Source organism: Coregonus clupeaformis, unplaced genomic scaffold (assembly GCF_020615455.1).
Source record: "Coregonus clupeaformis isolate EN_2021a unplaced genomic scaffold, ASM2061545v1 scaf0056, whole genome shotgun sequence".
NCBI classification, from domain to species: Eukaryota; Metazoa; Chordata; class Actinopteri; order Salmoniformes; family Salmonidae; genus Coregonus; species Coregonus clupeaformis.
Genome location: NW_025533511.1, coordinates 230,149 through 257,500, shown reverse-complemented (window position 1 = coordinate 257,500; position 27,352 = coordinate 230,149). Strand labels below are relative to the sequence as shown.

Sequence of the window (27,352 nt, the reverse complement as noted above, 5' to 3'; positions counted from 1 at the left end):
ATCGCACTACTGACCATATATACACTTTACACACACTAATTAATAAACACGTCCACCATAAAAAAGAGGGCAAAATCTTGTCTTGCTTTATTGACTTTAAAAAAGCATTCGATTCCATTTGGCACGAAGGGCTATTCTTCAAAATTCAACAAAGTGGGCTTGGTAGTAGGGTGTATGACTTAATAAAATGGATGTACACAGAAAACAAGTGTGCCATAAAAATCAAAAACCAAAGAACACAATTATTTTCCCAACGTTGAGGAAATGAATTAGCAGACATGTTGGACCATTCTGCAGCCCCAGGACTCACACTATTTGACACAAAGGTAAAATACCTGCTATATGGTGATGATTTGGTTCTTCTATCACCAACCAAAGAAGGTCTTCAACAGAATCTTAACATTCTAGAGCAAAATTGCCATAATTGGGCCCTGGCAGTACATTTTTCAGAAAAAACCCAGATGTCAGAAACATCAATATAAATTCACCCTGAACAACACCATAACTGAATACACTAAAAATTACTCATACCTTGGTCTGACCATATCTGCTTCGGGAAACTTTAATATGGCATTGAGAAAAATGGCACTCAAAGAAAAAGTCAGCAGAGCATTTTATGCAATAAAAATGAAATTATTCCAAATTAACATCCCAATTGACATTGTAATCCTACCAATAGCTCTTTACGGAAGTGAGGTTTGGGGGCCACTCCAAGTCTCCAATTTAAAGCACTTCAAACCCAAGAAATGAACCCATAAACGAGCCCTCTCAGTCAGCTGGTGTTGGACCTAACCAACCAAGCTGACACCAGCACTGCTTCAAAATAAATAATTATAATAAACAACATCATGAACCAATCAAAGGACTCATATTTACAACATTGGAAAAATGAAACAAAATCCCAAAGCCGACTAAATTGCTATCTGGCTCTGAACAGAGAATATGAATTGGCTGATTATCTGTACTCTGTCAGAGATACGAAGCAGAGACAGATCCTTCCCAAGTACAGGCTGAGTGACCACCAATTGGCAATAGAAACCGGCAGACATAAAAAGACATGGCTACCCAAAGAGGAGCGTGTATGTGGTCACTGCACGACAGGGGAGGTAGAAATAGAGATGCACTTTCTCCTTTACTGTGATAAATATTCCTCACCAAGAGATTCATTATTCACAGAAATTACTACATTTATTCCACAGTTTTACTTATTAAACACAGAGGAAAAACAAAAAATAGTAATGGGCGAAGGAGCAACAGCTCCTCTTGCAGCCAAATACAGTTGAAGTCGAAGGTTTACATAAACCTTAGCAAAAATACGTTTAAACTCAGTTTTTCACAATTCCTGACATTTAATCCTAGTATAAATTTCCTGTTTTAAGGAAGTTAGGATCATCACTTTATTTTAAGAATGTGAAATGTCAGAATAATAGTAGAGAGAATGATTTATTTCAGCTTTTATTTCTTTCAACACATTCCCAGTGGGTCAGAAGTTTACATACACTCAAATAGTATTTGGTAGCATTGCCTTTAAATTGTTTAAACTGGGTCAAACGTTTCGGGTAGCCTTCCACAAGCTTCCCACAGTAAGTTGGGTGAATTTTAGCCCATTCCTCCTGACAGAGCTGGTGTAACTGAGTCAGGTTTGTAGGCCTCCTTGCTCGCACACGCTTTTTCAGTTCTGCCCACAAATGTTCTATTGAGGTCAGGGCTTTGTGATGGCCACTCCAATACCTTGACTTTGTTGTCCTTAAGCCATTTTGCCACAACTTTGGAAGTATGCTTGGGGTCATTGTCCATTTGGAAGACCCATTTGCGACCAAGCTTTAACTTCCTGACTGATGTCTTGAGATGTTGCTTCAATATATCCACATAATTTTCCTTCCTCATGATGCCATCTATTTTGTGAGTGTACCAGTCCCTCCTGCAGCAAAGCACCCCCACAGCATGATGCTGCCACCCCCGTGCTTCACGGATGGGATGGTGTTCTTCGGCTTGCAAGCGACCCCCTTTTTCCTCCAAACATAACGATGGTCATTATAGCCAAACAGTTCAATTTTTGTTTCATCAGACCAGAGGACATTTCTCCAAAAGGTACAATCTTTGTCCCCATCTGCAATTAGAAACCGTAGTCTGGCTTTTTTATGGCGGTTTTGGAGCAATGGCTTCTTCCTTGCTGAGCGGCCTTTCAGGTTATGTCGATATAGGACTAGTTTTACTGTGGATATAGATACTTTTATAACTGTTTCCTCAAGCATCTTCACAAGATCCTTTGCTGTTGTTCTGGGATTTATTTGCACTTTTCACACCAAAGTACGTTAATCTGGCTGATTTCTTTTCATTTTCCCATGATGTCAAGCAAAGAGGCACTGAGTTTGAAGATAGACCTTGAAATACATCCACAGGTACACCTCCAATTGACTCACATTATGTCAATTAGCCTATCAGAAGCGTCTAAAGCCATGACATAATTTTCTGGAATTTTCCAAGCTGTTTAAAGGCACAGACAACTTAGTGTATGTAAACTTCTGACCCACTGGAATGGTGATACAGTGAATCCTAAGTGAAGTAATATGTCTGTAAACAACTGTTTACAGTGAGCTGTCCACTACCACTCCAAGATACACACATCCTACTGGGTACAGACGATGGTTCAACATCTAGTTTTGATTTACATTTGGTTGAGTTGTCAAATAACGTGAATTTAAGGTGAAATCAACCAAAATATCAATGTGATGATGTTGAATCAACGTAGAAAACATATTGGATTGGCCAAAAGTCATCAAAGTAAGGATTCCTTTAATTTTATTCACCCAACTTTTAAACTAAATCATTAAGGGAATCCTGTATTTTGATGACTTTTTGCTAATCCAATCAGTTTTCCACGTTGATTCAACATCATCACATTTAATTTGGGGGTTGAAATGAAGTGGATTCAACCAGTTTCTGCCCAGGGTGATTAGACAGCAGCATTGTAATAACATCAACCCTCAGAAACCATCATAAATAGGCCTACCTATCTTAAATCAAATCCCTAATAACGTTAGTATATTTTGAGAGCAGACTATCACACCTCTGTATAATCTAGCATTAGATCCCTGTGCACAATATAAGATGCAACACCAGATCATTCAGTAAGACACACTATAATGCATATGGGAGAAACTCTATACTTCAGTACTTGGTTTCTGAGAGCAGCTCACTATCCTTCTATATTAAACCACTGTTATTGTACTATGTGGGCAAGTACTAAGACACACTACTGGGCCAAGACTGACACTGAGACAAGCTGCATCATGCTTTTGACTGATGACCAGACACTGAATATGTTTCCCTAAATTAGATGTGAGTGTGGCTGTAGAGTGTGGCTGTTTCCCTGTTTCCAGTGTAAATAGTCAGTGTGGCAGTCTTCCTGTTTCCAGTGTAATTGATGTGTGTGGCTGTCTTCCTGTTTCCAGTGTAATTAGTGAGTGTGGCCGTCGTCCTGTTTCCAGTGTACTTAGTCAGTGTGGCTGTCTTCCTGTTTCCAGTGTAATTAGTGAGTGTGGCCGTCGTCCTGTTTCCAGTGTACTTAGTCAGTGTGGCTGTCTTCCTGTTTCCAGTGTAATTCATGAGTGTGGCTGTCATCCTGTTTCCAGTGTAATTAATGAGTGTGGCTGTCATCCTGTTTCCAGTGTAATTAATGTGTGGGGCTGTCTTCCTGCTTCCAATAAGCCCTGCTGTGTTCCCTGCTAACAATCCTCTGGGCTCCAGCCAGGCACCTGTGGCAGCTGGCATGTCTGTCCCAGGCCCCCAGACCCCCAGGCCCTCAGACCCCCAGGCCCCGGGACACCCACACAGCACACCACCAACTGTCCACCACCGGACCACCGGCATGCAGCGAGACAACTGGATGCAGCCGAGCCAGCACTGGAAAAGAGAGAGCAGACCACTGCTCAGCACAGATACAGTGCTTTCAGAAAGTATTTAGACCCCTTGACTTGAACCCGATCAAACATCTCTGGAGAGACCTGAAAACAGCTGTGCAGCGACGCTCTCCATCCAACCTGACAGGTTTAGGTTTTGAGAGGATCTGCAGAGAAGAATGGGAGAAACTCTCCAAATACAGGTTTGCCAAGCTTGTAGCGTCATACCCAAGAAGACTCAAGGCTGTAATTGCTGCCAAAGATGCTTCACCAAAGTACTGAGTAAAGGGTCTGAATACTTATGTAAATGGTATATTTCAATTTTTTATTTGTAATACATTCGTGTAAATGTCTAAAAATCTGTTTTTGCTTTGGCATTATGTGGTATTGTGTATAGCTTGATGAGGGGAAAAAACGATTTAATCAATTTTAGAATAAGGCTGTAACGTTACAAAATGTGGAAAAAGTCAAGGGGTCTGAATATTTTCCGAATGCACTATACATGAGTCAATAAATAAAATGGTTTATTTCATTGAGTGAGTATAGCATTCTTAGTTATGCTTTGATATGAGGGTAAAATGAAAACAAATAATTGGGCAACATAGAGTCTTCAGGAGGTGTCAGATTAAAATCAGGACATTCAAAAAGGCCTAAAGATATGTAACACTACATAGCTCCCGGCTTTTCCTTTCTAATTTGACTTTAAATGCTTAAAGGAAACTCCACAACCAAACCTAAGTGAATAAGTCAGTGAAACACCTTAAGCCTCTTTCAAACAAATTCACAAAATCAAAGTGGTACTTACAGATAATTATGCTGGTGTTTTTAAATCAGAATAAGTAAGAAAACAACAGTGAAATGTTCCCCCCATTTGCCGAGCGCTCTGATAGGAAGGGAAGTATCTGTTTACCTAGTGATTAGTACAATTTTACTGTGGTGGAGCAGAATATTCAAACCATTCAGCCAGATTGGCCCAGACAACACCAGGCTCCTGGTGAACACTATAGACCCTTTTCTAGTTATGTTTTTCCCTTCAAACTTAAATAAACCTTCACATGTAATTAAACATAATTCTGTATGCTTTCGTGTCCAGTTCCTTCAAACAAATAAAGATAGTCTCTATGAAGTGAGCGTGTTATGGTAAACCTATGGCACACAGAAGGCTCACATAGAAAGACCTGAATGGGTGTCTTATTTATGCAAAGGTAAGAAGGAAAAATAAACATTATCCAGTCTGTTATTAAATTACAAGAATAATGTCATGTTGGAGAGAGGTTCACGGTTCTGTGTTGCCACGTCATGAAAACATTATCAGAGTACATATTACGTGCGAAAAGTTCCTCTTCTTCAAAAAGTGGTATTGTGGTTATGTCTGACTGTCTCACTCTCCACTCAGAGAAGGATTATTCAATGATGAACCTAGAGTCCAAAACAGAGGTGTGGTGTTGGATGTATCTAACGTGATGCATTTATTTACATTTAAAGTATTAGTCATTTAGCAGACGCTCTTATTCAGAGCGACTTACAGGAGCAAGTAGGGTTAAGTAAGCCTTGCTCAAGGGCACATCGACAGATTTCTCACCTAGTCGGCTCAGGGATCAGAACCAGCAACCTTTTGGTTACTGGCACAATGCTCTTACAGTTTTTTACAATCACTTTGGCACTAATTTCAGAACCTTGACGTCATTTTTCAAAATTCTAGACACAAAACTCACAAGCAATGATCAAAATGCACATTTTTCAAAACTCTAACACTTTTTTCAATTGCTTGGATACAATACACATAAAACTAAGATCATTTGTTCATTTAACAAAAATCACCTGTTCAATATGACACAATTTAACATCAAAGTACTACTATTTTAAAAGGCAATTCACACATTTCAGATGAGTGTCTATTCATTCCATTACAATTATCCAACTATCAATTGATACAACTGCTCAAAATGATAAGTAACTGTTGCATTACTCTTAATGCATAGTTGTATGGAAACGGACAAACAATATTCAATGTTTAGATCATGAAAGTTTCAAGATAACGAGATTCATTGTCACCAATTAGCATGAACCAATTAGACTACATTATCTATGGATGTAATATTTCATCATCATTCTTTACCAGACACCGTTTCTATGGTCCCATGTACCACCTTTTCAGACTATTTACAGTATTGACAGTACTGCACTCTATGGATGCAGGCCCTTGTAATTGCTTGTCCAATTCTGCCAACTCGTTACTGATGATTTAGTTCACATTGTGGAACGAGTATATAAATAATTGATTGGGATCCACTTGCAACAACATAGCGATACGTACTGTAACATGGAGCCGGCAGGTGATCCAGGTCACAATAGAAGTCAAGCAGTGGTGGGAGGAAGACGAGGAAGACGTGTTGGTCAAAGGAATGGCAGGGGACAAGCACCCCTTCTGAGAGGTGGTCGTGGGGGAACGTGGTAGAGGACAAGGCCACGGACCAAGACAGCGGCAGCAACAGCAAAGAGTGTCCAATGAAATTCAAGCAATAGTTGTAGACCATGTCATAAATCATGGCATGACAATGACTGAGGCAGCTACAATGATACAACCAAACCTCAGAAGGTCAACCGTGGCCTCAATAATCAGAACTTTCTGCATTGAGAACCGGTAAGTCGTCAGCATGCACTAAACATTATGCTACTCTCAATTGTCAAATGACTGCATACTAATGTGTATCACAGAGTAGGTGATGTGACCAAGTGTCTTCTTACTGTAATGTTCCCTGTAGAATTGAGACTAGGCCAAATAGGGGAGGCAGAGGCAAAATTCTGACTGACCAACAAGAGCAGGCTGTGGTCGATTTGGTTCGGGCCAGAAATGATATTCGCCTTACAGAAATTCGCCAGCATATCTTGGACAATGAAGACATGTTTAACAATGTGGAATCCATAAGTTTGCCAACTATTGCACATATGCACTCATGGCTCACATCAACAGCATTATCCCAGAAACCCTAGACCCACTCCAATTTGCATACCGCCCCAACAGATCCACAGATGATGCAATCTCTATTGCACTCCACACTGCCCTTTCCCACCTGGACAAGAGGAACACCTACGTGAGAATGCTATTCATTGACTACAGCTCAGCATTCAACACCATAGTGCCCTCTAAGCTCATCACTAAGCTAAGGATCCTGGGACTAAACACCTCCCTCTGCAACTGGATCCTGGACTTCCTGACGGGCCGCCCCCAGGTGGTAAGGGTAGGTAACAACACATCTGCCACACTGATCCTCAACACGGGGGCCCCTCAGGGGTGCGTGCTCAGTCCCCTCCTGTACTCTCTGTTCACCCATGACTGCATGGCCAGGCACGACTCCAACACCATCATTATATGTTGTATTATATTTCTTTAAAGATATGAATGCACAATGCAATGTTTTGAACATTGGACAGCCTGTGTTACAAGTGATGACCGTTTTGAGTTTTGTGTCTAGAGTTTTGAAAAATGACATCAAGGTTCTGAAATTAGTGCCAAAGCGATTGTAAAAAACTGTAACCACTAAGCTACCTGCCGCCTATCTCTGCATTTATCTCTGCAACAGAAAAACCTCTCTTCTATGCCCTTCTACTATTTTTGCTACTCAGTCAATGCCTTGAAATTTCAGAGGGACGCTTTGGCTCTATGCCTTGAAGGCCCTGTAACACGTTACACAAGAAAACGTGTGTGTGTGTGTGTCTGTGTGTGTGTGTGAGCGTGTGTGTGAGTGTGGGTGTGTGTGTGTTTGTGTGTGTGTGTGAGCGTGTGTGTGTGTGTGTGTGTGTGTGTGTGTGTGTGTGTGTGTGTGTGTGTGTGTGTGTGTGTGTGTGTGTGTGTGTGTGTGTGTGTGTGTGTGTGTGTGTGTGTGTGTGTTTGTGTGTACCTTGAGATCTGGACAGTGTCCCTGTGGCCAGAGAGGGATGTAAGCAATTACCAGTTCTCAAAACACTACTTACCGTAGTTAAACATATTACACGCCTCTCGCCGGCACCGTTGTCCATTCCCCTCCATATGGACCCTCCCACAGTGCAAGCTCTTTTACAACCTGCCTGTAATTACCATCATCATCATCACAGTCATCATTGTCATACACACGCAAAACACATGAGGTCTCCACATCCAGCCATAGTTCACACCATGTTAGTTTGATTTATTTTAATTACATTTTTCTTAACCCTCCCGTTGTCCTAGGGTCAAAATGACCCGCCACTGTGTTGAACCAACTTTATTTAATTTTTATATTTTTTTGATGATTTGTGAGAAGGAGGCAGTGATACTTTCTTTAAAGTCGCACTGCCTCCTTCTCACAAATGATCCCAAAAATATAAAAATTTAATAAAGTTGGTTCAACACAGTGGCGGGTCATTTTGACCCTAGGACAACGGGAGGGTTAAAAAGAGCTCACCAAATATGCAGGAGATCATACTGTATGCATATGGAGTGAATGGGTAAATTAAGATATGAATAACATCATTGGTTAACTGCTGGTAAACAAAAATCTGTAGAACCTCTCTGTTAATTTGTGTCTTTACTGAAAAAGGTTCCACGTTACCACGTTAGATCTGGGCCTAACAAAGTTAGTGTTAGTCAAGGGTGACCACAGACTGTGTTGCATGTCAAAAATACCAACCACACATACCACTCACTACCTCTTTATAGGGATTATGTGGAAAGGGAATTTAGACAGTGGTAAGCAGTAATAACAGTATTTGTGCTTCACTGCCTCTCTCTGTCCAAACGATAGAAAATAAGACCAGAAAGAGACTGACCAGACAAAGAGGAGATACAACACAGGTAACAGACAAAGAGGAGATACAACACAGGTAACAGACAAAGAGGAGATACAACACAGGTAACAGACAAACAGGAGATAGATTTACATTTACATTTTCGACATTTAGCAGACGCTCTTATCCAGAGCGACTTACAAATTGGTGCATTCACCTTATGATAGCCAGTGGGACAACCACTTTACAATATTTGTTTTTTTTATTTTTATTTTAATTTTATTTGTAATAGGTTTTTTGGGGGGGAGGTTATTTTTTTCAAATTTTAAAATGTTAGATTTTTTTAGTTTGTTTTTAATTTTCATTTGTTTTATATATATATTGTTGTAGTTTTTTTATTTTTGTTGTTTATTTATTTTTATATGTGTTTTTTTTTATTATTTTTTTTTTTATTAATATTATTATTATTATTATTATTATTATTATTATTATTTTTTATAATTTTTTTGTGGGGGTGGGGTAGGGGGGGAGGATAGAAGGATTACTTTTATACTATCCCAGGTATTCCTTAAAGAGGTAGGGTTTCAAGTGTCTCCGGAAGGTGGTCAGTGACTCCGCTGTCCTGGCGTCGTGGGGGAGCTTGTTTCACCATTGGGGTGCCAGAGCAGCGAACAGTTTTGACTGGGCTGAGCGGGAACTGTGCTTCCGCAGAGGTAGGGGGACCAGCAGGCCAGAGGTGGAAGAACGCAATGCCCTCGTTTGGGTGTAGGGACTGATCAGAGCCTGAAGGTAAGGAGGTGCCGTTCCCCTCACAGCTCCGTAGGCAAGCACCATGGTCTTGTAGCAGATGCGAGCTTCAACTGGAAGCCAGTGGAGTGTGCGGAGGAGCGGGGTGACATGAGAGAACTTGGGAAGGTTGAACACCAGACGGGCTGCAGCGTTCTGGATGAGTTGTAGGGGTTTAATGGCACTGGCAGGGAGCCCAGCCAACAGCGAGATACAACACAGGTAACAGACAAAGAGGAGATACAACACAGGTAACAGACAAAGCAGTGAAAGAACTCCAGGTCTTCAAGCCATGGACAAGTAATCCCAACAGTGTCTAATGCCATTGGATAAGGCAGCATTCCGCTTCTCAATCATCTATTCCAGACATTGGATAAACTGACCTTAACTGAACTAAACTGAACAAGAAACTGAAATCAATTCCCTTGGACAAACAAAACAACCATTACATCATCTGCAAGTATCTCTACTTCACAAGAAAAATTAGGTTGGTCTTTTCTCTGTTGGGATTCATGCGGTTAGGATTTTTGGTTCCTGGGGTTGGTTGAGTAACAAATACATTCTTTCTGAGAAGACAATCAGGCATTAGGTATCTATTAAAAATATTCTTAATGCAACTTAGTGTATCTTGCTGGGATGTATGTCTTTCACTCAGAGGAAACATTTTGAGACACCAGAAACAGAGCTTTTCTTGAGCTTCCTTATTTCTATTGTCTGCAAGAAGTTATTTTTCATTCAGTGGAGCATCGCATAGTAAAATGTGCATTGAAAACATCTAATCTCTGATTTTGCCTGACATTGATGAACGACAGACCCAGCTTCTGCGGTCTGGTATCAGTAGATTGTGTTCTTTTGATTTCGACAAGAAAAGCATTTCCTTTCTGTCTGTTTGTGAGACAGTACACAAACTCTCAATCACAAAACTTGATTTAAGGATCCATAAAATTGGGAACTAGTCATCATCTGCAGTGAAAAATAGTCAGGGGGTCAAGGATATCACCCTTCCCATGTCAATTCAGGCTTGATTCATTATTTGAAGAATCTCACTGATCTTTCTAAAATTAGCCGCCGAAATTGTCGCAACCCCTGTTACTAGCCTGTTCAACCTCTCTTTCGTAACGTCTGAGATCCCCAGAGATTGGAAAGCTGCCGCGGTCATTCCCCTCTTCAAAGGGGGTGACACTCTAGATCCAAACGGTTACAGACCTATATCCATCCTGCCCTGCCTTTCGAAAGTTTTTGAAAGCCAAGTTAACAAACAGATCACCGACCATTTCGAATCACACCGTACCTTCTCCGCTATGCAATCCGGTTTCCGAGCTGGTCATGGGTGCACCTCAGCCACACTCAAGGTCCTAAACAATATTATAACCACGATCGATAATAGACAGCACTGTGCAGCTGTCTTCATTGACCTGGCCAAGGCTTTCGACTCTATCAACCACCCAATTCTTATTGGCAGACTAAATAGCCTTGGTTTCTCAAATGACTGCCTCGCCTGGTTCACCAACTACTTCTCAGATAGAGTTCAATGTGTCAAATCGGAGGGCCTGTTGTCTGGACCTCTGGCAGTCTCTATAGGGGTGCCACAGGGTTCAATTCTTGGGCAGACTCTTTTCTCTGTGTATATCAAGGTTGTTGCTCTTGCTGCTGTTGATTCTCAGATCCACCTCTACGCAGAAGACACCATTTTGTATACATCTGGCCCTTCATTGGACACTGTGTTAACAAACCTCCAAACGAGCTTCAATGCCATACAACACTCCTTCCGTAGCCTCCAACTGCTCTTAAACAGAAGTAAAACTAAATGCATGCTCTTCAATCGAACGCTGCTGGCACCCGCCCACCCGACTAGAATAACTACTCTCGACGGGTCTGACCTAGAGTATGTGGACAACTACAAATACCTAGGTGTCTGGTTAAACCGTAAACTCTCCTTCCAGGCATCTCCAATCCAAAGATAATTCCAGAATCGGCTTCCGATTTCGCAACAAAGCCTCCTTCACTCATGCTGCCAAACATGCCCTCGTAAAACTGACTATCCTACCGATCCTTGACTTAGGCGATGTCATTTACAAAACAGCCTCCAACACTCTACTCAGCAAATTGGATGTAGTCTATCACAGTGCCATCCGTTTTGTCACCAAAGCCCCATGTACTACCCACCACTGTGACCTGTACGCTCTTGTTGGCTGGTCCTCACTACATATTCGTCGCCAAACCCACTGGCTCCAGGCCATCTATAAAACACTGCTAGGCAAATCCCTGCCTTATCTTAGCTCATTGGTCACCATAGCAACACCCACCTGTAGTATGCGCTCCAAAAGGTATATCTCACTGGTCATCCCCAAAGCCAACACCTCCTTTGGCTGCCATTCCTTCCAGTTCTCTGTTGCCAATGACTGGAACGAACTGCAAAAATCTCTGAAGCTGGAGACTCTTATCTCCCTCACTAACTTTAAGCATCAGTTGTCAGAGCACCTTACCGATCACTGTACCTGTACACAGCCCATCTGAAATTAGCCCACCCAACTACCTCATCCCCATATTGTTATTTATTTTGCTAATTTGCACCCCAGTATCTCTATTTGCACATCATCTCTTGCACATCTATCGTTCCAGTGTTAATACTAATTGTAATTATTTTGCACTATGGCCTATTTATTGCCTTACCTCCATAACTTGCTACATTTGCACACACTGTATATATATATTTTATATTTTCTGTTGTATTTTTGACTTTATGTTTTGTTTTACCCCATTTGTAACTCTGTGTTGTTGTTTTTATCGCACTGCTTTGCTTTATCTTGGCCAGGTCACAGTTGTAAATGGGAACTTGTTCTCAACTGGCTTACCTGGTTAAATAAAGGTGAAATAAAATAAAATAAATGTGGCAGTTAGTCTTCCTTAGAAAGTTATCCCTCAGTTCATTTTGCTTTGTGACACTCAAAAGATTCCAGTCCCAAGGCTGAAGAGATTGTCCTTGCATGCCTATCGCATCAGAAACAACACCTCAGAGCATTTCAGTTGCTTGAGAAATCTGGAGTGTCTACATTTACATTTTACATTTTAGTCATTTAGCAGACGCTCTTATCCAGAGCGACTTACAGGAGCAATTAGGGTTAAGTGCCTTGCTCAAGGGCACATTTACGTCATTTAGCAGACGCTCTTATCCAGAGCGACTCACCAATTGGTGCGTTCACCCTATAGCCAGTGGGATAACCACTTTACAATTTTGGGGGGGTAGAAGGATTACTTTATCCTATCCCAGGTATTCCTTAAAGAGGTGGGGTTTCAAATGCCTCCGGAAGGTGGTGAGTGACTCCGCTGTCCTGGCGTCGTGAGGGAGCTTGTTCCACCATTGGGGTGCCAGAGCAGCGAACAGTTTTGACTGGGCTGAGCGGGAACTATGCTTCCGCAGAGGAAGGGAGCCAGCAGGCCAGAGGTGGATGAACGCAATGCCCTCGTTTGGGTGTAGGGACTGATCAGAGCCCGAAGGTACAGAGGTGCCGTTCCCCTCACTGCTCCATAGGCAAGCACCATGGTCTTGTAGCGGATGCGAGCTTCAACTGGAAGCCAGTGGAGTGTGCGGAGGAGGGGGGTGACGTGAGAGAACTTGGGAAGGTTGAACACCAGACGGGCTGCGGCATTCTGGATGAGTTGTAGGGGTTTAATGGCACAGGCAGGGAGGCCAGCCAACAGCGAGTTGCAGTAGTCCAGACGGGAGATGACAAGTGCCTGGATTAGGACCTGTGCCGCTTCCTGTGTAAGGCAGGGTCGTACTCTCCGAATGTTGTAGAGCATGAACCTGCAGGAGCGGGTCACCGCCTTGATGTTGGCGGAGAACGACAGGGCTATTGTAGACTTAACACTATTGTAGACTTAACATCTCAGGTACTGGGTAAATTGAGATTCTTAGACGTAACATTAAACATGATCTCTCAGATTACAGAATATCATTTATTTGGCCTGCACAGCTTGGATACCCTCATGTTGCAAGAAAACCCCCTTGTACATATCGACGTGTGTGCATTGATCCACCTCACTTCACTGAACAGCGTAGATTTAGGGGACTTTCTCCCTCCTCCAAGTGAGGTGGAGAACAGTATGAATGTGACACATATATTTGGTGCCATCCCTCAAGGGCTGACTCATTTGAACCGGGGCCCAAGGACAGAGACATATCCAGGTCATCATCTATCACCTTGTGGAGTCAGAGCTAACATGCAAGAATGAAAATGCTATCTAGAACTTTAATAGGTACTCAGAGGCCAATTGTTCCCTAGACGTGGGCTTTGTCCTGTTCATCTGCACCTCCCTGGGCCTTCTCTTGTTCATGCTGGCGGTGCTGCTCCATTAGCTGGCCGGGGACTACCTGCTGGCCTCGGACACATCGCCCGCAGCTGGCTGGAGGATGCCATGTGGAGGCCTTTGTGTCGTTCAGCGGGAGAGACAAGCGCTGGGTGGTGGAGAAGCTGCTGCCAGGCATGTAGCAGAGGGGACCCCCTTTCCTGCGTGTCTGCTTGTACAGCAGGGACTTCCAGCTGGGGAAGGACATCATGGACAACATCACAAACAGCCACTACGGCAGCCGCTACTCCCTGAGTCGTCACTACCTGTGCAGTAACTGGTGCTCTTTAAAGCTACGCCTGGCCACCCTCCGTCTGCTGGTGGAGCACAAGAACATCCTCATCCTGGTCTTCCTGGAGGACATCCCCCTCGGCAACTGTCAGTCCAGCACCGTCTGGCCAGACTGGTCAAGAGCAGGACCTATCTGGACTGGCCCAAGGACTCGGCCTTGCAGCCTCCCTTCTGGGACCGCGTGTGGACCAAACTGGCTCCTCCAGGGCCTGTGTGAACAACCTGGAATCAAATCCAGGTTATCAGAGTTACTCATGACTGTCTATCTGACTATTTATCTCAGGCTAATTGTTCATATTAGTAACGAGGTAAAATCTCATGTAAATGCTTACATTAACAAATGTTTTTAGGCTGCTTGTTCAAGTTAGTAAAGGAATATAATGTACAACAGATTATTGACCCAAGTTAAAACAACCCATTGGGAATGTCTAATAAGTTGTATATGTATCTGGAGTCACCAACCCAAAATATGGATTCATTTGTTTGGTTAGTTACAGCTTAGCATTGGCATCATTGAGTGAAAAATAATGAGAGTGGTAGAATACTGACAGCATGGTAATATCCTGGTGCCACAGGGTGGGCGAGAGGGCCGACCAGGCATGTGGCACAGGAGCACAGCTTGACCCTGGATATGTCATACTCTACAATGTCTCCATTATTTACCATGTAGAGGGGAATCTGTCACATGCTTGGAATGCCTGGACAGGAAGCAGCTTCCTCAGCAGAGTGGATATCCATCTACAGTATATCATCCCCAGTATGGATTCCATCCCACTGCTGCCACCAACAGACAGGGTCAAATGCTTCTTTACAGTAACACATGGGAATGTGTGTATTGCTGGCCAATACCGGCAGAAGCAGTAGCATTTGTGTACAGTAGTACTGGTGACACATATAAACCAATACAGAAAAACGGTTTACTCACAACCAAGTAACCATAAAGATCAGTACTTGGCCTGGTAATTCCTCTCTCTTTCAATACAAGTAATTATAATAATTTTAATAATGATAATAGTAATAATTATTGAAATTATAATAATATTTATAATAATAATATTTGAATTGTCATACTGTAATTATAATTATTATAAATAATTGTATTGCCATAATAACTCTTGCAGAAACGGTTGTGTAAATGTTGCTGTCATATTCAGACGTTTCGGCTTAGGGAGAAATTCACTTGAAATTTGTAACTCATTAAAACGGTGAATTTAATTTAATTCATTTAATACCTAGGTCAACATGTCTATGTCAACATATGCATGCATCTTTCTTCCGTTGTCTCGAATTATTACGCATTTGAAATGTTAACATAAACATTTAGCTAAATAAACCATTGATTTTTAATTTGTTAATCCATTATTCACGAATATATTACTGACGTTATTTTTGTATTAATTAATTAATTAACTTATTATTCTGAGTGAATATAGCCGAGTTTAAAATGAATGCAGATATTGTGCACTAAATTGCCTTACCTAAGCCTCTATGGCTATTCAATATATTTTGAAATGGAATGCCAGTGTGAGCTAATATAGCAAAAACACCGAGATTTCATGACACGGTGATCGGAAATCTGTCCGTGAGCAGTGCTTAAAGGATTACGGTTAGAAAGCAAGTGAAGCCACAGTGCAACAGTGCACGTTGGACGGGTCGCTATGGCAAGCTCTTCCTCGGACAAAAAGCCGGAGTAGAATTGCACCGCAGTGGCCTCTGCTCCGCTCAATAGTCACGGCAAAGGCGACGTCCCAGACATCCACGGCCCTTATGTGTGCACTATCTGGACTCGAACACTTCTTTCACGAAGTCGTTTTCCTGTGACAGCTATTAGGGACATGGGAAACTCAGGTGAACCCATGCCAGAACGACTGTAATGGCCTAATTATTTTGTTTCTGTTGTAGAAATGTGTTTATTCAAATTACATTTCTTATCACATATATTATTAAAAATATATAAATATATTACCTATAATATAAAAAGTGTAGCCCATATTGATTTTTAATAATAACACCTTGTGTTTCTATCAAAATAGGCTATTTCATTTTCTAAAATAAGTATCTCCAGATACTAGAAAGAATATTGAAACATTGAATAACTTTACAACCTCAGGGAAAAAGTATGATTCTCAAACACCATGACTTCCGCTACAGACATCCAAACTCTATTACACATTATAATCACCATGTAGACCTTCTCCAGAACAGTTGTCAACCATTATGATTAATGAGCCTCACACTTGGACAATTGTTTTAGCATTGCATTTTATTGTTAACGCATTATCAACGCCAAATAATTTCATTTTGCTCTGCACCTGGCACATGAACACACACACACACACACACACAAACACAGAGAGAGAGAGAGAGAGAGAGAGAGAGAGAGAGAGAGAGAGAGAGAGAGAGAGAGAGAGAGAGAGAGAGAGAGAGAGAGAGAGAGAGAGAGAGTGAGAGAAAGAGATAATTGGCATTCATCTGTCTTTATAATGGCATCAAATGGATTCATAAAGAGCTGAGGAGATGACTCTCTTCACAATAAGGCCACATTTAGCTGAGTTCACTAACAGTTTTTAAAACACACCCTATTGATTTAACCTACCAACATAAATAGTCTGTCTCTCCTCTGTATCATCTGTAGTGAATTAAGTGTGTTAGGTTTCAAGGCTGCCTGGACAAATACCCCCATATCTCTCTCTCTCTCTCTCTCTCTCTCTCTCTCTCTCTCTCTCTCTCTCTCTCTCTCTCTCTCTCTCTCTCTCTCTCTCTCTCTCTCTCTCTCTCTCTCTCTCTCTCTCTCTCTCTCTCTCTCTCTCTCTCTCTCTCTCTCTCTCTCTCTCTCTCTCTCTCTCTCTCTCTCTCTCTCTCTCTCTCTCTCTCTCTCTCTCTCTCTCTCGCAGCACATGTTGTTGGAGTCAGTGGATTCTCGTTAGGGTTAATCCAGCGAAGACAAGGCCACACCAGTTTTAATTAGTCAGAGGCGTCTGGATGAGGGGAACAGGACCTGGCCAAGGGAGTTTGGGGGGTGCTCGTAGTGGGGCAGAGGGGGCTGCAGCACAGAACAGGACCTTCATTCAATTTGAGAAAGTCTGTTTTGACAGAAGCAAAGAGTACCAGGAGTGGCAGGAGAGCCCATCACACAGTAAGGGGTCCAGATTAGGAACACACCTCAAAATGTAAGGATTCCAGATTAGGAACACTCCTCTCCTCAGGAAAGCACAATCCCCCAGCTCAGTTAGTGGATTAAATACACGTCATTGCTTTAAAGGCTTTTTCCAAACAAAATAATAATAATAAATAATATGCCATTTAGCAGACGCTTTTATCCAAAGCGACTTACAGTCATAACAACCCGCCATCATTCAGCCTTTCAATCAGTCATTCAACAGAACATGATAATGATCAATGTATTGTGGTGTGAAATGTGGAATGAAGTGTTCCCAGACATGCAGTAGAAAATACAGTATTGTCTTATTTCTTGGACAGCATTGTAGTTCATTTGGAGTTTTGCCCTTGGGGTGATTCTAATTCACAAGAAGGGGGGCCTATGTCTGCTGCAATCCAGTATACATGAGCAAATCCATGATACATGAGCAAATTCATGATACATGAGGTATCGTATTGAAGAAGTTTAAAATATAATAGTATATAACATTCTGAGAATGTGGAGAATTAATCCAATTTCAGCTCATAACATTTATTGAAGATACATAATACAATCAAGTTGTTTTAACAATTTCAGAATTACAGACAAACAGCTGGCAAAAGGAAACACCAGTGCAATCCCTTACCACACGTTGTTTATTAATGATAATACAAAATATCAATATCAATAACCCCAGAGACTAAGTTAATGTGTTTAATTACAGATAAAGGCCTATGGTGAGTCTGAGTGAGTAGTGAGGTTCTCCAGAGGGACCCAAGGCAATATGTTTTATATTTGCATACAGCTGGTGGAGAGTGAGTGAGTAATAACTGAGCATATTAAACCATTTCTAGGATTGTGTACTGTATGCATCTACCCTCAGGGTTACTGTGTACATTAGGGGAGAAGATTACACACAACCCACAAATCACATGGAGGTAAAGTCACAGAGGTCTCAGAGGTATGGTTGTGTAGATACTGGCCTATCTCTTTCAGATGAATCACCATTTGATCCGCTGGTTTCCTGCCATTGATCAAGCCCCACCCGACCGCTCAGCTGATGGACGGAGAGAAACCTGATCGTCAGACTGAGAGGAAGGAGAAGAGGAGGGTAAAGTCACTCACCACTGCACCTTCTTCCCCTTCATGTGTGCTCATCTTTAAACCTCATCAGGAGCTAGAATATGTCTGAGTGTTTCATGATAATCTCTATGAAACTTTTTCTACATGGGTATCTCCCTTCTTCCTGTCACCTGACTCCCCTGGCTGATATTTTTCCAAAATCAGTATTTTTCACCTCTCCAGTCCGTTTCTCTCTCCAGTCCATTCCCCTCTCCAGTCCGTTCCCCTCTCCAGTCCGTTTCTCTCTCCAGTCTGTTCCCCTCTCCAGTCCATTCCCCTCTCCAGTCCGTTCCCCTCTCCAGTCCGTTCCTCTCTCCAGTCCATTCCCCTCTCCAGTCCATTCCTTTCTCCAGTCCGTTCCCCTCTCTAGTCCGTTTCTCTCTTTAGTCCGTTCCCCTCTCTAGTCCGTTCCTCTGTCAAGTCCGTTCCCCTCTCCAGTCCGTTTCTCTCTCCAGTCCGTACCCCTCTCCAGTTCGTTCCCCTCTCCAGTCCGTTCCCCTCTCCAGTCGTTTCTCTCTCCAGTCCGTTCCCCTCTCTAATCCGTCTCTCTCTAGTCCGTTTCCCTCTCCAGTCCGTTTCTCTCAATAGTCAGTTTCTCTCTCCAGTCCGTTTCTCTCTCAAGTCCGTTCCCCTCTCCAGTCCGTTCCTCTCTCAAGTCCGTTCCTCTCTCCAGTCCGTTCCCCTCTCTAGTCCGTTCCCCTCTCTAGTCCGTTTCTCTCTCCAGTCCGTTTCTCTCTCCAGTCCGTTTCTCTCTCCAGTCCGTTTCTCTCTCTAGACCGTTTCTCTCTATAGTCCGTTTCTCTCTCCAGTCCGATCCCCACTCTAGTCCGTTCCTCTCTCCAGTCCGTTCCCCTCTCCAGTCCATTCCTCTCTCCAGTCCGTTTCTCTCTATAGTCCGTTCCTCTCTCCAGTCCGTTTCTCTCTCCAGTCTGTTCCTCTCTCCAGTCCGTTCCTCTCTCCAGTCTGTTCCCTTCTCCAGTCCGTTTCTCTCTCTAGTCCGTTCCCCTCGTCCTCTCTAGCTGGCTGTTGCTACGTTCCTCTATATTTCTGTGTTCAGTGGAGGATGTCAGGTCTTCCACTGAAACAGATGTTTTCCGAGTGTCAGTCATATATCCTGGAGACTGTGTTTCGACTAACACCTCAGCGCCATAACATGCTCCCCCCTCCTCCCCCTCCACCATACACACTCGGGGTCTGAGTGACAGTCGCTCCACTGCCCTAGCCTGGCGAGAAGGTACAACCTGACCCATCAGGTTCTGATCGCCCCCAAACACGGATAGGCAATACGCTCGCTAAGTCTTGTCCTTGTCAAGAAACCTGCTGAATCAGTACCTCTAGATCCACTGTGGCAGGTCAATTTCTGTGACATTTTAAGGTAAATCAAAACAGTGTCTAGGGGAGGTGATATGACACATTTGATCTCTGCCTGGACTATCGTGAAGCAATTCTACTTTGAAAGAAGCAATCGTTTTTTGTCATATATTTCAGTCACACATCAGAAGCCAACATCACACTTATGAAACAGCTAGATAACATTTCTAAGATGTTTAAAATGATTGCCCGCATAGCCACAGAGTTCAAATCTATCACCGCTCAAGTAAAATGATCAGTTACCATCCCACTAAACCATCTAGTCAAGGTAACAAACTGACAACTATTCTGTTGAGGTTTTCGGTTACCACATATAGTACAGTACATTGCATTTTCATATTCAACTGTCTCTGTAAACTTCAGCTTCTGGAAGGGAAATTATTCCCTGTAATATAACCTAACTAGCCTAGAACTATTGTATATTGCGGAACAGATTATGATTTGCCCTTACAGCATGATTTACTGTTACTAACTCTAAATGTAATCAGATACGACCTCATACTTCTATACCTGCTTTGGGCAAACGGTAAAGATCATGTTCAAAGGGTTAATTAATCAATACAATTATATGTTTATTTCGTTCAGTTAAAAAAACAAATGTAATGTTTACTTGTGTTTAAATCCATGTATGATATACAGAGACACACGATACCCTGCCAATCAAGACTGATCATCAACAAGGTCTAAGTAACAATCGAATGACAATATATGAAAACCTATTCTTTACCTCACTGTTTTCTATTTTATAGTAATAATAATAATAATAATAATAATAATAATAATAATAATAATAATAATAATATGCCATTTAGCAGACGCTTTTATCCAAAGCGACTTACAGTCATGCGTGCATACATTTTTTTGTGTATGGGTGGTCCCGGGGAGTAAATGTACAGTATGTATAGTAAATGTACAGTATGTAGCCTACCCTATTTAAACCCTCAGAAATCCACTTCCGAGACATGAGTAACACAGTGGAGGAGGAGGAAGAGAGACAGGACTGAGGAGGAAGCTGGATTAGTGCAGAGAAAAATAAATACCTGGCTGAAGCTGGAGATTGGAGGGGTTTAGACATTGTTTACTGTGAGTATCATGCTGGATGGGTGATGTTAAGAGTAGCCCTCCCATCTTAGGCCCCGGTGACCTCTCTCCTCCTGCTAGCTCTCATTCAAACAGAGAAGAAACAACAGAGGAAGTCAAGTGGGTGTCGTCAGAGACGGAAGGGGAAGTGAGACATCCCACTCTCTGATTTTGTCTGATTCATATACAGTCAATGAACTAAGCAGACTAGACCCAGCTGCTATCGCGTTGGTGCCTATGGGAGAGCTACCCCCTTAAGCAGACCGGAGCTGTGACCATTTCTTCCAATGGTAAACGGCCTGAGTAAGACATCTTCATTTATCCACCATCTTTGGTGTCGTGTCACATTGAAATAAAGAGTTTGCCCCGTCTGCCCCTCTTTGTATATTTTCTACATGATATTGGTGACTTACAAAACGCTGTTCAGTAATCCTATTTTAGCATCATATCAAATGGTATAGGTTTACAGTAACCAATGCCTATCTAAAAACCGATGGCATCATCATCTTTGGGGTTTCTGCCTATAGGCCTACATGTAGGCAGTGTCGGTTACAGGCATAAGCAACATAAGTGGTTGCTTAGGGACCCTGGCAACTAGGATCTCAGTTGGGATCTCAATTTACTGTTGAGAGTTAGAATGGTAGAATACCCAAGGTACAATTTCGAAATTTGGTTGTGCAACAGTTTTTTTGTTGTTATGTCAGTCACTGACATTCACTTAATTTGCCATGTCAGCTAACCATTTTTAGATTGGTGAATTAGTCTAGCCAGCCAACTAAACTTGTAGTAATCATGGCCGAATACCGACCGGGCACACAGGGCATGTGCCCAGGGGCCCTGACCTCCAGCGGCCCCCCATTGATTTTATTATTCACTCTCACTCAAATATCATATTATGGAATGGCACGTTGCATTGAACAACAAAGGAGCTGATTAGCTGACACTGCCATTCCAAAATGGCTTCTGTGGCTTCTGCTACCTAGCATGAGGACGGAAAGGGCAGTTTTCTGGAAAAACTAGCAGTAGTTCGGAGTACAACACATTTCTCATCCCTGGATTGAGGTCTGTTTTCTGAGTCATATCTCTCGCCAGCTCCGCGGTGTCTTAATATACACAGCGGCTCAGATCTGCTGGCTAAGATAATACTACGCCACATTATTCCAGAAGTCGTTGCTAAATAGTGTTTTCAAAGTTTTGGTCCATTTGATGCCCTGTGTTAGCCGACTACCACATTAGATTACGGTGTGCACATGGGGACAAATAAATAATGCTGTTGTCTCCTTTCTCCATATGGTGGATGTCTTTGTGACATTTTAAAACTGAAACCCCTTATTTTTGGCTTTCAGTATTTCATTCCTCACTCTCTCATCTCTGTCTACTTTTGAGTTGAGGAATAGGCTACAGACAGAAAGCTTTTTGCAGGGATTATAGGTCTTGAAAAAAAACTTAACATAGACAGAATCGTTGTTTGAGAAGCCAGAGTTGGCCTCTTCTGCCTGTGAAGATACAGATTCCAGCCGAGATGAGGATGAGCTGTACTTCACCAAAGCTGTCTGTTCCTAAAATAAACATCTGCCCTGCTAATAAATGTGTGTGTGTGTGTGTGTGTGTGTGTGTGTGTGTGTATGTGTGTGTGTGTGTGTGTGTGTGTGTGTGTGTGTGTGTGTGTGTGTTGAAGGAACAGAGTTGGTTCTTTCCCATATTAAATGTCTGAACTGTGATTTAATGTCAGACAGAGAGTTGCCTGAGGAGGTATCAGAGCTACTCTCTACTCCACTCTAAGATAATAGACTCTGATAATGAATTCACTCCGAGTCAGAAACTATTTTTTTATAAAAGAGAAATTCCGTCTGACACTCTGTTATTGCCAGCGGTGGATCCCACCATCCCTCTCCTCTGGGACAGAAAATACAACCTGATGACATTACCTTTCTAACTGTTATTGTAATTGATGTTGTTATTACATGTTTTCACACTGGCTGAAACGATGGGGTGTGACTGAGAGGGAGAAAGGAGGGAACCTGAAAAAAGGTGAGCTGATTTATTAAGCTATGCTGTGATATTATTGTAATCTGTCTAGAGTTCTGGTTCATGAGTGAAGGTTGACATCCCCTCCACACACACACACACACACACACACCTGTAGCGGTCACTGAGGAAGCCAAGCCAAGCCAGTAAAAAAGCTGTTATAAAACCTATCTTGTGATAATTGCGTTGTTTGCTCTATAACCCATTTGTTCATATGCCACCGTGATATACAATAAGGCCGTGACAACAACAAGACAACCGTCACACAGTGGTGGAAAAAATTCAACTACACATATGTTTGTTTTATCACAAAACCAGAAAGCAACATCTGTCCGGTGAAGTCCACAAAGCAAATATTGCATGTGTCAAACAGTTTTCTGACCTGCAGGATGGTCAAGCAAGTTAATGCTTTCAACAGTTTACTAAACAACTACTGATTTAGAACCACTGAATTACCACAAGTCAGCATGTCAGAACGCTGCGTGTGGATGTGGTGCAGGGAATCAAGCGCAGGAACAAGGGTGTTCGTCAACAGACTTTAGTATATCCAAACAGGAATCAGTCGCCAACCCAACCGGGTGGCACGAACAAATTACGCACAACAACAACAGTGCGAAAACAAGAAAAAAGCGCACGCAGTGCGAACTCTCAAATACAACGATATGAGAGAGGAAACTCCTCAATGGCAACAGCTGACAATAATAATCACACATAACACCTGACCCAACACACGACAACTAAATAGGAAACAAAATCAAACACTAACAAGGGACAGGTGTACAACCAGACAAAACCAAACCAACATGAAACATCGAACGGTGGTAGCTAGTACTCCGGGGACGACGACCGCCGAAGCCTGCCCGAACAAGGAGAAGGAGCAGCCTCGGCCGAAACCGTGACACAGCACAAAGACAACAGGAGCACTGCCTCCACTATTCCAGCACCATTTCAACTTAAACATTTAAACATCATCAAATCAACAAGGCTATATATACTTAGTTTAACATGCTGAAAACAAACCTAAAGATACCAAAAACTGTTTAGTCCAATCATGTGGCTGTCCATGGAACTGATTTCTGTCTGTGTGTGTGTGTGTGTGTGTGTGTGTGTGTGTGTGTGTGTGTGTGTGTGTGTGTGTGTGTGTGTGTGTGTGTGTGTGTGTGTGAGCGCACAAGTAAAACAAAAATGTTGACTCACCCTACTTGTAGACTAGATGAACGCCAACGCCATCCTCCCCTCTTTTATGTTGGCAAAACATCATAGGCTACCTGGCTAAAAGGCTTGCTAGCCTAACTTCCTGGCATGGGCAAAAACGAACCAGCTACGTTAGCTAGCTAGTTAACGTGGGCAACAATGAACCAGCTAAGTAAGCTAGCTAGTTAACGTGAGCCTACTAGGCTACATCTAGGCTACATGTTGAACTTCAATCATCTCAGGTCAGTGGCACAACATATTAATTCATGGCTGGATCAGAATCACCGTCATAATCATTGGCCATTAAGACAAATCCCCAACTCTATCCATGGCTTAGGAAAGGGCCGCTTTAGAAAGCTAGCTACTGCAGGACATCAACAGAAGCAGACCAGAAACAGAAAAAAGTAAGTCTAGCTTAGGAAGTGATTTGATTGGCGTGAAGCCAAATCCAAACTTGCCTCCCTTGGGGGGCATTTTCATTCACCAGGACAACCCATTGTCCTATGGGTGGTCCTCTGTAGCTCAGCTGGTAGAGCACGGCGCTTGTAACGCCAAGGTAGTGGGTTCGATCCCCGGGACCACCCATACACAAAAAAAATGTATGCACGCATGACTGTAAGTCACTTTGGATAAAAGCGTCTGCTAAATGGCATATTATTATTATTATTATTTAACCCACAATTGAGCTCAGCTCAGCGCTGATTGGCTAATTATTTTTTATTTTTTATCAAGGGAGGCCAAATGCTTGCTGGCATCAATCAATCAAATGCTACAGAGGCAACATGTTATACTCTTTTGGTCCAGACGGCATCAGATACATGGGCTACACAGACTGAGACAGAGGGGTGCTGTTTCCCTCGCTCTGATGATTTCTCCAGTGAGATTCAGCCACTTAAGAATTGACTGAAAATTATGAAAACACAGAGAGAGATGAAAGATAACTTATTTTATACATTTCATTTTTTTATTGCTCAAATATTTGGGGAAGCCTGGCTTCTCTTGGCATCCATGAATACACACCACTGACACACACACACACACACTGAGTAAATCTCTCTAATCTGCTTGGTGAGTAGAAGACATCCCCCATAAACACTTGTTTAGAAGTGATGAGGGGTGAAAAGCTCTTAAGTGAGCCGCCTCCATTCCATTGGAGAGGTAACACAATTATTATTATTATTTTATTTTTTTTCACCTTTATTTAACCAGGTAAGCCAGTTGAGAACAAGTTCTCATTTACAACTGCGACCTGGCCAAGATAAAGCAAAGCAGTGCGATAAAAACAACAACAACACAGAGTTACACATGGAATAAACAAAACGTACAGTGAATAACACAATGGAAAATATATATACAGTGTGTGCAAATGTAGTAAGTTATGGAGGTAAGGCAATAAATAGGCCATAGTGCAAAATAATTACAATTTAGTATTAACACTGGAGTGATAGATGTGCAGAAGATGATGTGCAAATAGAGATACTGGGGTGCAAATGAGCAAAATAAATAACAATATGGGGATGAGTTAGTTGGGTGGGCTAATTACAGATGGGCTGTGTACAGGTGCAGTGATCGGTAAGCTGCTCTGACAACTGATGCTTAAAGTTAGTGAGGGAGATAAGAGTCTCCAGCTTCAGAGATTTTTGCAGTTTGTTCCAATCATTGGCAGCAGAGAACTGGAAGGAATGGCGGCCAAAGGAGGTGTTGGCTTTGGGGATGACCAGTGAGATATACCTGCTGGAGCGCAGACTACGGGTGGGTGTTGCTATGGTGACCAATGAGCTAAGATAAGGCGGGGATTTGCCTAGCAGTGATTTATAGATGACCTGGAGCCAGTGGGTTTGGCGACGAATATGTAGTGAGGGCCAGCGAACAAGAGCGTACAGGTCACAATGGTGGGTAGTATATGGGGCTTTGGTGACAAAACGGATGGCACTGTGATAGACTACATCCAATTTGCTGAGTAGAGTGTTGGAGGCTATTTTGTAAATGACATCGCCGAAGTCAAGGATCGGTAGGATAGTCAGTTTTACGAGGGCATGTTTGGCAGCATGAGTGAAGGAGGCTTTGTTGCGAAATAGGAAGCCGATTCTAGATGTAACTTTGGATTGGAGATGCTTAATGTGAGTCTGGAAGGAGAGTTTACGGTCTAACCAGACACCTAGGTATTTGTAGTTGTCCACATATTCTAAATGAGACCCGCTGAGAGTAGTGATTCTAGTCAGGCGGGTGGGTGCAAGTAGCATTCGATTGAAGAGCATGCATTTAGTTTTACTAGCGTTTAAGAGCAGCTGGAGGCCACGGAAGGAATGTTGTATGGCATTGAAGCTCGTTTGGAGGTTTGTTAACAGTGTCCAATCAAGGGCCAGATGTATACAAAATGGTGTCATCTGCGTAGATGTGGATCTGAGAGTCACCAGCAGCAAGAGCGACATCATTGATATACACAGAGAATAGTGAAAAAAAATGTCAGCCCGAGAATTGAACCCTGTGGCACCCCCATAGAGACTGCCAGAGGTCCAGACAACAGGCCCTCCGATTTGACAAATTGAACTCTATCTGAGAAGTAGTTGGTGAACCAGGCGAGGCAGTCATTTGAGAAAGCAAGGCTATTTAGTCTGCCAATAAGAATGCGGTGATTGACAAAGTCAAAAGCCTTGGCCAGGTAGATAAAGACGGCTGCACAGTACTGTCTTTTATCGATCGCGGTTATTATATTTTTTGGACCTTGAGCGTGGCTGAGGTGCACCCATGACCAGCTCGGAAACCAGATTCCATAGCGGAGAAGGTATGGTGGGATTCGAAATGGTCGGTGATCTGTTTGTTAACTTGGCTTTCAACTACTTTCGAAAGGCAGAGCAGGATGGATATACAGTGGGGGAAAAAAGTATTTAGCCACCACCAATTGTGCATGTTCTCCCACTTAAAAAGATGAGAGAGGCCTGTAATTTTCATCATAGGTACACGTCAACTATGACAGACAAAATGAGGAAAAAAAATCCAGAAAATCACATTGTAGGATTTTTAATGAATTTATTTGCAAATTATGGTGGAAAATAAGTATTTGGTCAATAACAAAAGTTTCTCAATACTTTGTTATATACCCTTTGTTGGCAATGACACAGGTCAAACGTTTTCTGTAAGTCTTCACAAGGTTTTCACACGCTGTTGCTGGTATTTTGGCCCATTCCTCCATGCAGATCTCCTCTAGAGCAGTGATGTTTTGGGGCTGTCGCTGAGCAACACAGACTTTCAACTCCCCTCCAAAGATTTTCTATGGGGTTGAGATCTGGAGACTGGCTAGGCCACTCCAGGACCTTGAAATGCTTCTTACGAAACCACTCCT

At 42.5% G+C, this 27,352-nt stretch overlaps 1 pseudogene; it reads left to right on the top strand.

The window, feature by feature from the left end:
* Nucleotides 1-3,679: 3,679 nt before the first annotated feature.
* Nucleotides 3,680-14,292, top strand: LOC121556237 (annotated as a pseudogene).
* Nucleotides 14,293-27,352: the final 13,060 nt, after the last annotated feature.